Consider the following 12,545-nt stretch of genomic DNA (forward strand, 5'->3'; position numbering starts at 1 on the left):
TATCTGCACACCACCGAGTGGCATCTTAAGTTAGTGTTTCAGGAGCTATTTAAGGCACTCCACTGTTCTGCGTGGGTAACAGGCCAAGGGGGCATCACCAACTTGCAATAACAAGCGGTTCTAATGCCACTCGCGTCCCATCAAGGCCAAGAATGAGACACTTGGCAACCTTAAGAGAGAGTTGAGCAAGTTGGTCCCCTGTGGTGGTGTTTCTAAGACGTGTGTGTGTGTGTGTGTGTGTGTGTGTGTGTGTGTGTGTGTGTGTGCGTGTGCGTGTGCGTGTGTGTGTGTGTGTGTGTGTACACTTTGTATAGCCATACAAGAGATCGTATTAGTGTGGTGGACCATCATCTGTGTGGGGCATAAGATGTTTGTTTTGTTTCCCTCTACTCCCCTTCACAACTTGATGTGGGCAGTGGCACAACCACCTTGAATCGTTGAGACAAAAGCAGCCTCCTTATTGGTCTGATAGGAAAACCTCTCCCCTCACGATCCACATATGCCCACGCTAAGAGAGAATTGCATGTGGTAATCTATACAAAGAAATAGGATAGATTTTCTTAAAGGGGAGCTCCGGTCGTTTTCAAGGGCTTTTGTAACCCCATATTATCATATTCTAACTTGGAAAACAAAAAATAAATTTATTTTTGTGGTACATTTCCATTTTTTGGGAAACGCGAAGCTATGACCTCACTTCCTACAGCACCAACCTCACTTCCTCCAGCACCCATAATCCTTTGCGCAAGCAGCGCTTGGAGAAGAGAGCCAAAGCTAAGCTAACAGCGTAACCATAATAACATCCTCGCTGCGTTGCTGTTTTAGTTTGTTTGTTGCTGTTGGTTGGAAGTCACGTAGTAAGAAGATGGGATGTTATGACCGCAGTGATGCTGAGCAGTTGTAGAAGTTTTGAAACGTGTGCAACTGTGTCGGTGAAACAACATGGCATTGTTGTTTTACCGTGGTGTTATGATTGAATGAAGCCGAGCGACGGAGCGAGCCCCGGGTGCTGCTGCTGCCTGCAGAACGATGGGACATGAATCTGCGGTTGTGTAGTGATTAGTAAACATTTCACAACAGATGACTTCCACCGAGATGTAATGGCAGGATTGATGGACACAATGCAAAGCTAACTGTCCCTTGTAAAGCAGAACATAGGTATGTACTGTATGTTTGGAATTAAAATGCCACTCTACGAAACATAATGTATAATGTACAAGCAAAGGTTGCAACTTGATTCATGTTTGTAACACTTATTTTGTTGTCATCTCTTGTCTTTAGAATCATCCATCTAATGGGTGGAGAGGCTTCATATCAAGGTGTATTCTTTCAAGAGGTAGGACTACTTTTAGGCTATTGTTATTGCTAGCGATGCTAATCTTTAGCCTGTAACAGCAGTGCGGTTCCAACATTAATGTAAATGTGCGGGGCACCCAAAAGTGGTGAGATAAAAGTCAACAGAGGGGACTGTATTATAATGTATATGAATCGACAAACAACCCCTCCCCCAGTGGCTGCACAGTAATTATGATGTAACGTGAGCTATTATAAAAGATGATGATGATGATGATACTACACTCTGATTCCTAGTGTAGGCAACCAAACGTTGGGTACTTACAACTGTGAAGTGTGTGAATCACTAGAATATATTTTATTCAGACAAACTCATAAACAAACTGAATCCACATAACTCCATTAAAACACATAGCAGTACTGTAACACTCCCCTTCCCTCATTGACCATAAAAGGAAGCTAGATCGCATTGTTTTTTTTTTAAATGTTTTTTACTGATGTGCGTGGTCTAAATGTTATTGTTTTCTAGATTGATATTGCTATGCATTTGTTATATTGTTGTTGATGTACTGACATTATCCTATTATATTGATATACTGTATTACCTGCTTATTGTACATCGCTTTGGATTAAAATCTGCTAAATGCCTAAATTGTAATCATCCAGCACTTTTGCCAGTTACTTTTTATTCTTTTGTACTACACTGTTTTATAAAGTAGGGTTTAAACTTACAAACAAAAAACTGTTTAAATATGGAGATAAGAGGTTTGTGCCCGAGAGCAACCCCCCAACATTACATGAAATATGTAACATGGTAAAATGCAGTGTTACTGTTGTTAGCTTATAGATCTGTTCTTTTTTTTTTAGCAAACTGGTTTAGGATTCTCATTATTGCATGGTGTGATTACTAGAAATGGGGTAAAAGCTATGGCAACATTTTGAAATGTCATTGTAAAAAATCTGTGTACCCTGAAACATTTTTCCTCCTCTTTGTCTATAATTGCATAAGGTGCTGACACATCACATAATCCACCATGTCCAAGATGATGTCCATAGCAGTCCTGCGGGAAGACAGCGGTACAACTGTCTACATCGCCCTCTGAAGAGATGCCGTAGAAGAAGCAGCTTACAAGGAACTCCCAGGAATATTATTTACTCTCTCGATTCATACAGCAATGTGATCTAATTTTTTAATATTAGACTACTCTAAAGCCTCTTTCAACTCTAATGTTGCCTCGCCTGTGCTCTGTACACCCAGTAATAAGCTTGTTATTTTAATAAGTCAAATTGGGAAATAAGATAAAAGTGAGAGAATAATTTTCCAAATCCTAGGGAGAAAAATAATCATTTACAAGAATCGTGCTGCCCTTCTGCAGATATAAGTGTCTGCTAAATTTCTAAATTAGATCAGCTAACACAGGGAACATGTCAGAACCCTAAAACATCCGGGACAACCATGTCCTAGCTCTGGTCGAGAGTGTGCGCTGCTCAACCCATTTTCAGTATTGGCTACAGCACAAACTATTAGAATAACGGTTTCAATTTCAGGTGGACTACACACTAAAAAGGCTAATAAAAACAATATATAACATCATGAGCTTTTTGGTTTCATCCTTGCAATCTGTCATGAAAATATGTATTTACTGGTAATATATTATTTGCTGGAGTAGAGCAGTGGTTCTTACTCTGGCGTCCCTGCAACAATCATATTTGAACTGGGGACCCCCCACCCTGATAAGCACTTAGACTGTAGGAGTTGAGGCATTACATTCTGCTCGATTCCGTTCCACAGATAAATATTGTGAAACTAGCCGATCTACAAGCTCAAACTCCCAGACTCAAAGGTTGAGAACCACTGGACTACAGTAATGCTCTGAAACAGAAGTACTTGCCACTGTGTTTGTTACATTGTACTGTGTTTACTGTGTTACAAATGGCAGGTTCACACAGCACTCCATACTGTGTACATTATATTTCTTACAAGTAAAAACAGAAAAGAAGGAAAATCAAATGTATTGAATCTATTTTATTATCTATTATGACAAGGATCATAGAAATGTTCACATCTCTATGCATTTGTTATGTATAATACAATATAATGATGCCAGGGTAAGAAGACGTCGACTCTCCACTTGCGACGACTCTCCAGGACACTCCAAACGATACCGCAGTGCCTGCAGTGAGAAGAAGAAAATACTGTAACATGTTGCATTGTCTTTGTCACACACAAACGGTTCATCGCCATGGCAGCTTATCGTGTACATCAGGGTCTGCAACCTTTTACAAATGAAAAGTGCCATGGTTTTATTTTTTTAGATAGTGTGCCATGTCAACATGAATTTTAATGACAAGCCATCATAAGTGTGGACATTTTGATTGGAAGGACATAACAATCATTAGACTCTGAGCAATAAGTCACTTATCTCCCAGACTCCCTCCCCAGTCAGAGTTCATAGCTTTAATGAATGTAGAATTATATGCAGGATGTCATTTGCTGCAAATTAGGTGACTTAATTTAATTTACCATGTTTAAAATATATATTTGAAATAAAAATCCTGTCTCACACTTCTGCCAGTGTGCCAGTGATCACCCCCCCCCCCCCCCCCCCTGTGCCAATGTTGGCACTCGTGCCTAAGGTTGCCTAGCCCTGGTTTTTGTCATGGACATACAAATATTAAATATGACCAGAGACATTTCTGCTAGCCCTAAATATTAGCCTACTAGTGCTGTTCTCAGTGTGTTGAGGGACCTTCAGTTGAAGATGGTTCAAATGGATCACAGGTCTATTTTCTGAGAGCAGTGGTGTAAGCAGTGCTTGTAAAATGTTGAGGCTTTTGTACTTTGAATAATTTCCAGCTTTCTGTACTGGTACTTGACTCGAGCTCGAATCCAAATATAGTACTTGTACACCATTACAATCATTTGAAAACTTGAGTTACTTTGCACATAAATGATTATATTATAAAACCTAATTAATCAACTTTAGCCCTATTTTATATCCAGGCTATTTGAAAATAGACGATCTACAAGCTCACAATGTGTTGATGCGATGTGTTGTGAGTTTGTGGATCTGCCATTTTCAAACATTTTGTACTTTTAAAGTATATTTTGATGCCAATACTTTAGTACTTTTACTTCTTACAGAACGTTTTCTATATTGCAGTATTGATAGCCTACTTTTACTCAAGTATCTTAGTCCTTTTTCCATCTCTGTCAGAGTGTAGACCTACAAATGGGACCAAATAGACCCATAGGAGGTACTGGAAAATAAACGTTTTGAGAGCCACTGTACTAGTGGACTCCTAATGTGAAATACATAGTAAAATCAGTGCCATCATACATATTTTAAAGTAAACTTAGGCCTACAGACTTTACATTCTGTAATTGGGATTAATATAGGAATGTGCATGCCAGGACACATTGATGATGACACTCACATACACAAATAAGTTATACATGAATGAAACATACCATTGGGTCTCGGTTGTCTCTTCCAGTTCAACTTGGGGATCCTAGCAGCATGGAGCAGTAGTCACAACAAACGGGCAGAATAACTTGGGTGCAGAGAATGGTCCTATGACAGTGTGTATGATGTTAGCTTAGTGGAGTCCCAGCTGGCAGAGAGACGCCTCGTCTTTTCTCTCTGGTTCACGTCGCTGCTTTTTTTTTTTTTTTCTTCCTTCATCTAATGTAATGCATAGCCTACTCCAGTTCATATAAAAAGTAGTTCTACCGAAGATTCTGCCAGCAAGTCCCTATGTCAGTAGAAAACATGTCTGAAACAAGTAACAACCATACTGTTGTTGCTAACTAGCGTTCACGCTACGGCAACCACACCGGGTCAAATCCTACTGTAGTTTCTGCAGCTACAACGGCCTCCCACCACGTACGTCATAGCCAGGCGTTCCATTGGCCGAATCAGTCTATGACGTACGTGGTAGTAAGGCCCCCTACTGTCCACAGAACAGTAATGTAAGGAAATAGACGCGTTTTAGCATGAACGTAGTTGACTAAAAGAACACAGACTTGGTTGAAAACTGGCGAACCACTCCTTTAAGCAAGTATTGGAAGCAAAAGTATTCACATAACAGTGGATTAGCTATGTTTCATAAAATAAAGATTGGACTATCTGGATCAGTTAAGATTAAGAGATTTATAGAGAACTACTACATTTTCTTGTTACAGTGCCTTTTTTACTACTTGTTGGGCATGAGTTAGCAGAGTGTCTGAAAGTTGTGGTGGTGGGGAGTTCCTCTTCTGGAACTCATGCACGTTGAGAGGGAAGTGTCCCCATACTGCGGTGAGGTGGGGGACTTCTTCTTTTTAACGGTTCTCTGTCTATTCTGGGCTTTAGAAAGGTGTTGCAATAGACATGGTGAAAATGTTCCGTCCCAGTAAGTTCCCATTCCACTGTGAAGTAGCCTCGCGTAGCCAGGCTTACTCATCTGAGAAGAGAAAAGCCTGGTTACGACGTGAGGTTTAGACAGAATAGAACGGTGCTACTTCTGCCAGGAGAATTTCCCCAGATGTTTTATTTTTATTTTTTTATATTTTTTCACATTGTGGTGTATTGTTGAGTTAAGACCAGACGAGGGAGAACAACAAGAGCGGCTCTTTCTTCTCACTCTGACTCTCCATACTCGCTTTGGATTAAAAGCGTCTGCTAAATGCCTAAACTGCAACTGTAACTCTCTTGGGTAAACCGTTGGAGGCTTAACTCCTTCCCCGGCCTAAATACTTTTGAGGGTTATCATAAAGAAGGTATGAATAGTCAATTTTGGAAAAGACTTAGTTGTTTTTAATGGAAAATCAAATTTTAATGGGAAACCAAATTTTAAAAGCAACAAATGGGGTTTACGCTTTGAACCTTCTCTTCTTTATTTTCTTTTAGATACAGAGATATTGATACAAGATTTGTCGTCCAGGTCTGCCAACATCCATCCAAAGGTGTTCCATCAGAGTGTGAAGAACAGAGTTGTAGCAGAGATGCAGACCACCATGTTGAAACCAGTGATCAAGTTACACAGAATAGGTATGTTTTACATTTTAGTCTTTTACTGTTTTAATTATGTTACTGTAAACATTTTAATGGGAAAGTTGGGAAACCAAATTTTAAAAGAAACAAATGAGGTTTATGCTTGGAACCTTCACTTCTTTATTTTCTTTTAGATATGGAGATATTGATACTATTTGTCGTTCAGGTCTACCAACAGCCAAAATGCCTTGTTAATTAACATCATGCAGGATTTACACACTACTACACTACTTTACCTCCGTATTCATTGCCATGTTTTAAAAGTATTTTCTGCAGGTTTGAAACTAGGATAGGCTTGGGTTGTGTTGTGTCGTGTCAGTGTGTAAATCCTTGCATGATAACAAGCTGTTAATGGCTGTAGCCTACTGGAATTCAATTAATGTGCTCTATAACCGTCATTGATTAATTAATGCTTTTAGTTTTTTGATATGATACGTTTAATTTATCATATAAAAAATTTAATAGTGTCTCTTACCAGACGTATAGTCTAGATAACCCATGGTCTTTGATGATGCGACCAGTCCTTAATAACATAAGACAATGTTTAATCCCAATGCTGTTTAATTTTAAATGCATCATTTCTTTGTCCATTGGCAACCAAGGAATCAAACTAAGACATTGCAATTAATTAAAACATCACTATACTATTAAGAAATCAGATTTGAAAAACACTGAAAAACACGGAAATACCCATTCTACTAATGGGGGTTGGTGTAATGTTTTCCCCCATGCTTGACTAGGGCTGTAATCTAGCCCTGTTTTAGGGATTCGAACTTCGGGGGGATTTTCCGAACGGACCATCGAACCTTAGATGGTTCGTTCAATTGAATAAAAACCGAACGTTCGAACCTTCGAACCATCGAACGTACTGTACCTTTAACCAGCTAAACAGTGTAGGAAATGTTTTAAATGCGCTGTTTTATCCATTGAAAACGCGTGGATGCGTGGCCGCATTAACACCTAGGCTAACACTTGGAAAATCCAACCCAATCGGAGATAATGTTGCGCAGTTTGTTGACGGACAGGCTCAAAGTATAGCGGAGTTGCACGGATGATGATTAGACTTGGTGACTGTGTCGGAGCGCGTCGCGTTCGGGCTGAACTGGTCTCGATGTAACAACCCCAGAAATCGCATTATAGATCCAATAGGGGGTTGCAATGAAATCCATCTTTGCTCATGCTTAGGAGAAAGGCTGTTTAATCTTTGGGTGCATGGATGGGCGTTCGCTGTTCAGAGCGCACACACACGTCTGTCTCTGCCCAGCTCAGCTGCTTTCACTCTACTGTCATCAAGCGTGTGTGCGCGGCCCCAAATAGGAGCGGAATGGGAGCGGAGGACGGTCCTTGATCGCTCCAAGCTGTTCTGGTGTATTTTATAACTACTATAACGGTCACCATTAACTGTTAGTGTTTACCGGTAGGCCTAACTTATTTCGTATTTGGCTATCTCTACTACTGTGATATTCTGAATAGGCCTATCACATTATGATAATAATTTTTTCGTGTAAAAAAAAAGAATGAAAAAAAAGAAAAAAAACCTGAACCATTAATTTCGAACTTCGATTGCCAACGTAACGAACGAACGTTCGAATCCCCGAAGGTTCGCTTGCAGCCCTACTATGCTTGACTCCACCCCCAGCTATGACGCGCTGATGACTGACTGCCGTGTTGATGTATATGCTCTAAAAACTCAGATACACGCTGAGGAAGTTTGTTGATGAGTGCTCCTCTCTCACTCTTCTGAAAGGTTTTACATTTAGTCTATTCATTTAGATACTGATGTAATGTTTTAATTGTGTTAATGTAAACATTTCATAGGTTTGTATTGTTGTTGTTAAGTCTGTAAACATTTACACAATGAGAAAAGAAAAGTTGAGCATTGAAATGGTCAGTGTTGGGAAAGTTCACTTTCAAAAACTAACTAGTTCAAGTTCAATTTCAAAACTTCTAAAATGAACTAGTTCATTTCCTAGTTCATAATTCTACATTTTGAACTAAAGTTCATGGTTCCCCAAAATGAACAATTTTTTTTACATTGCTGCAAGCTATTATAATTATATAAAGACCACCAGGATATAGGTGTAATACATGATAATAGATTATATTATGTTATAACCACATCATAATCTATTCTAGTGCATTATAATTATCATAGTAATACATTAATACTTTATAATGTATTATAATCACAGTTATAATCCATTATAGTATATTATAATTTAGGATAGTTGTACTACAAATGTATATTGTATTATAATCACATTTAAAGTGGCAGTTCAGTGAATTAAGCTATTTTATTTTATTAAACATGTAGAATAGTCGTTTCTGGACCTCTGTTAAAAAAAATTGGAACTTTATATTAAAGCATTGTGGAATAAGACTGCTTTACGTTTTTTAATCATAACTGGGGTGTCATATTTTAATGCTTGTCACCGTGGTGTGCATCACGCACCCCCCCCCCCCCACACACACACACACAGCACCCACACGCAGCACGTGCCTCCATGCCTCCACAGAGTTTAGCTGCTGCTAGCTAGCATTAGCCACGTTCAGAAAGTCTCTCTCTCTCTCTCCCTCTCCCCATCGCGTCTCCCTCTGTGTGTGTGTGTGTGTGTGTGTGTGTGTGTGTGTGTGTGTGTGTGTGTGTGTGTGTGTGTGTGTGTGTGTGTGTGTGTGTGTGTGTGTGTGTGTGTGTGCCGTCCTGTGACGACAAATCACTGGAGTGATGGAAAAAGTACTCAAATATTTTACTTGAGTAAAAGTATCACTACTACTGCAAACGTTTTCAAATGTATCAAGTATTTTGAAAATATCAGATCTACAAGCTTGACACATTGTGAGCTTTTTACTTTTCTTTTTTAATTTGAAAATAATAATAATAATACTCAAGTAAAGACAAAGTACCTGAGTACAAAGTACTTGAGTAAATGTACTTAGTTACTTTCTTTTTGAGTAAATGTACTTTAGTGCCTTTTTTTTAACATCACTGAAAACCAAAGCAGAAACCTCTGTGAATGGGCGTGGCTTCATACTGTACATAGGCCATGCCCCTACAGCCCTAGGCAGAAAGGACAGAAAAATATGTATTGGATTTGAGAATTTTTTAAACGTAATTTTTAAAACTTTTCGATTTTTTCATCATTGAAATTTTGTCTGTTGGTTAATAATACATTACTCTGTTGTGTGACAAACTGGGAATACCCTTGTTATCATCTTTATTAGACTGAACTCCCCCTTTAAGGGTCAATTTGTTTCTTACCAATAGTGCTACGTTTGTGTAATGGAAAACGTAGATATTTTGATGTGATGTGATTCAATTCAATTCAATTCAATTTTATTAAAGTGTCAAATCATAACAAGTTATCTCAAGACACTTTACAAAGGCTAAAGAGCCATGAGAGAGAGAGAGGAGAGAGGGAGAAACAAGGGAGAGACAAGGGAAAGACAACAAGGGGCACACGCACACACAGGTCCCGCATGCGCATGTACAAGAACGAACGAACGAACGCACACACACACACACAGGCGCTGCATGCGCACGCGTGTGTAGGGGGAGGGGAAGGGGAGGGGAGGGGGAGGTAAGGGTAGGGGGGGTGGGGGGAGGAGAGAGAGAACCCGAGCAGAACCTGTACCTGTGAGGTACCCCCCCGAGAGAACTCGAGTGGATACCTCACAGGCCCGGGGCCCCCACCCTGAGCAAGCAATTTGCTACAATGGTAACGAAAAACCCCCTCTTAAGGAGGAGGAAACGTCAGGCAGATCCTGACTCTGGGGTGAACAGCCGTGCTGCCTCGACCGAGTCGGGGGGACAGTAAGGAACAAAGAGAGAACAAGAGATAGACACAGAGAGATCCAGGCAGGTCCACAGGTGTGCTTCATGGAGGCCTGGTCCGGGGTCACACTCTTGGTCTGCAGCTGAGTAGTCGGGTTTTAGTAGCAATCCCAGCAGCTGAGTTGTCGAGTTTTAGGTATTTAGGTTGTCGAGTTTCCAGGAACTGGAACTGTGGAGTGGGAGACAGAAAAGAAACTCCGGGGATGATCCCCGGAGTTCGAATTAGTGGCAGGCCTTATAATGGCAGGCACAGTGCTAGTTACAATTGCAATGATGTGACACAAACCCACACAACCAAAAGGGGGAAGAGAGGGAGGAGGGTTCCCCCTCCCCTCTGACCCATTATTCAGCCCAACCCAGTGACTTTGTAGGTTGGGATTAGGAGTGACTGTACGCTGTCTCACAGAGCCACGGCCTTTTGTCAGCCCGGCCACTGGTCCCAACATGCACCCGGACAGCCTGAGGGAGGTAATTTAGTCAGCAACGAACGAACGAACAAACGAAGCAACGAGCGAAGCAACGAACGAACAAGCGAACGAAGCAACGAGCGAAGCAACGAATGAACGAACGAACGAAGCAACGAACGAACGAACGAACGAAGCAACGAACGAACGAACGAACGAAGCAGCGAACGAACGAAGCAACGAACAAGCGAAGCAACGAACGAACGAACGAACGAACGAAGCAACGAACGAACGAACGAAGCAACGGTCTGTACTTAAGGGGACGAAGGCTCCGGAGAGCCTGCGACGCCCCAGCCGCGGAGGAGCGAGTCCTCCGAATTGATCGACACAAAGCAACGAACGAACGAACGAAGCAGCGAACGAACAAGCGACGAACGAACGCACGAACGAACGAACGAACAAACCTAATTATAGGCTTTATCATAGAGAAACGTTTTTAATCTAGTCTTAAAAACACAAAGTGTGTCTGCCACACGGACAGAGACTGGGAGGAGGTTCCACAACTGAGGTGCCTGATACTTAAAAGCTCTGGCTCCTGTTCTGGCCTTAGGTATTTTTTTGGGAATGACAAGCATGTTTTCATATTGTGGACGCACCGGTCTAGCAGTACTGCGAGGCTCAATGAGCTCTTCGAGGTACTGCGGTGCCAGACCGTGATATGCTTTGTATGTGAGGAGGAGAATTTTAAATTCAATTCTGTATTTAACCGGGAGCCAGTGTAGAGATGCCAGGGAAGGAGTGATATGATCACTTCTTCTGGCTCCTGTCAATACACGAGCGGCAGCATTCTGGACTAGCTGTAGGCTGTTCAGAGACTTACTTGGGCAGCCTGATAGTACTGAGTTGCAGTAGTCCAGCCTAGAGGTAACAAATGCATGGACTAGTTTTTCTGCATCACTTTGAGACAGGATGCGCCTCACTTTAGCAATGTTACGCAGATGGAAGAAGGCAATCTTTGAGGTTTGCTTGATGTGAGAATGAAAAGACATATCTTGATCAAACATAACCCCCAGATTCTTCACAGCGGCCTTAGAGGCCACGGTAATGCCATCCAGAGCAAAGTTCCTATCTGCCAGTTTGTCCCTTAGGTGCTTAGGGCCCAGGACGATAACTTCTGTTTTGTCAGAGTTGAGGAGTAGGTAGTTACTGGTCATCCAACTCTTTATGTCTTTGAGACATGCTTGCAGATTAGCCAGTTGATCCGTTTCATCTGGCTTCATTGACAGATATAATTGAGTGTCATCTGCATAGCAATGGAAGTGTATAGAATGTTTTCACCCAGAGGAAGCATATATAGGGTGAATAGTATTGGTCCAAGCACAGAGCCTTGTGGGACTCCGTATCTGACCTTTTCACGTAATGAGGATGTATCATTAACGTTTACAAACTGAGATCTGTCCGACAGATAGGACTCGAACCATCCCAGTGCGGTACCCCTAATACCAACCAGGTGCTCTAGTCGTTGTAACAGAATATGGTGGTCGATAGTGTCAAAAGCGGCACTAAGATCCAGCAAAACTAACACGGAGAGGAGTCCGTTATCCAGCGCGATCAGGATATCATTTGTTACTTTCACAAGTGCTGTCTCAGTGCTATGGTGTGCTCTGAAACCTGACTGGAAAGTCTCAAATAAATTGTTGTGTTGTAAAAAGTCACACAACTGCTTGGCAACTGCCTTCTCAAGGACCTTAGAGAGGAACGGGAGATTCGATATAGGTCTATAGTTAGCTAAAAGACATGGATCGAGAGTAGGCTTTTTGAGAAGAGGTTTGATTACTGCTACCTTAAAGGACTGTGGCACATAGCCTGTCACAAGAGAGATATTTATCATATTGAGTAAGGAAGGACCGATCTGGGTCAGGACCTCCTTAAGTAATCTAGTGGGGACTGGATCGAGGAGACAGGTCGTTGACTTGGAGGAAG

General features: G+C 41.3%; 2 long non-coding RNA genes across 2 annotated transcripts; one reads left to right on the forward strand and one right to left on the reverse strand.

Moving 5' to 3' along the window:
* The first annotated feature begins 728 nt into the window (after window positions 1-728).
* LOC308285837 lies at window positions 729-2,884 on the forward strand. The gene is made up of 3 exons (XR_013962085.1): window positions 729-1,155; window positions 1,279-1,333; window positions 2,300-2,884. It is a non-coding gene; the product is annotated as an uncharacterized lncRNA (long non-coding RNA).
* A 417-nt stretch (window positions 2,885-3,301) lies between these two features.
* Window positions 3,302-4,958, reverse strand: LOC308285704. The gene is made up of 2 exons (XR_013962079.1): window positions 4,763-4,958; window positions 3,302-3,464 (listed from the first exon to the last, which is right to left on the reverse strand). It is a non-coding gene; the product is annotated as an uncharacterized lncRNA (long non-coding RNA).
* Between the last annotated feature and the right edge of the window lie 7,587 nt (window positions 4,959-12,545).

Source organism: Nannobrachium achirus (genome assembly GCF_963921795.1).
Source record: "Nannobrachium achirus genome assembly, chromosome: 5".
In the NCBI taxonomy this organism is placed as follows: domain Eukaryota; kingdom Metazoa; phylum Chordata; class Actinopteri; order Myctophiformes; family Myctophidae; genus Nannobrachium; species Nannobrachium achirus.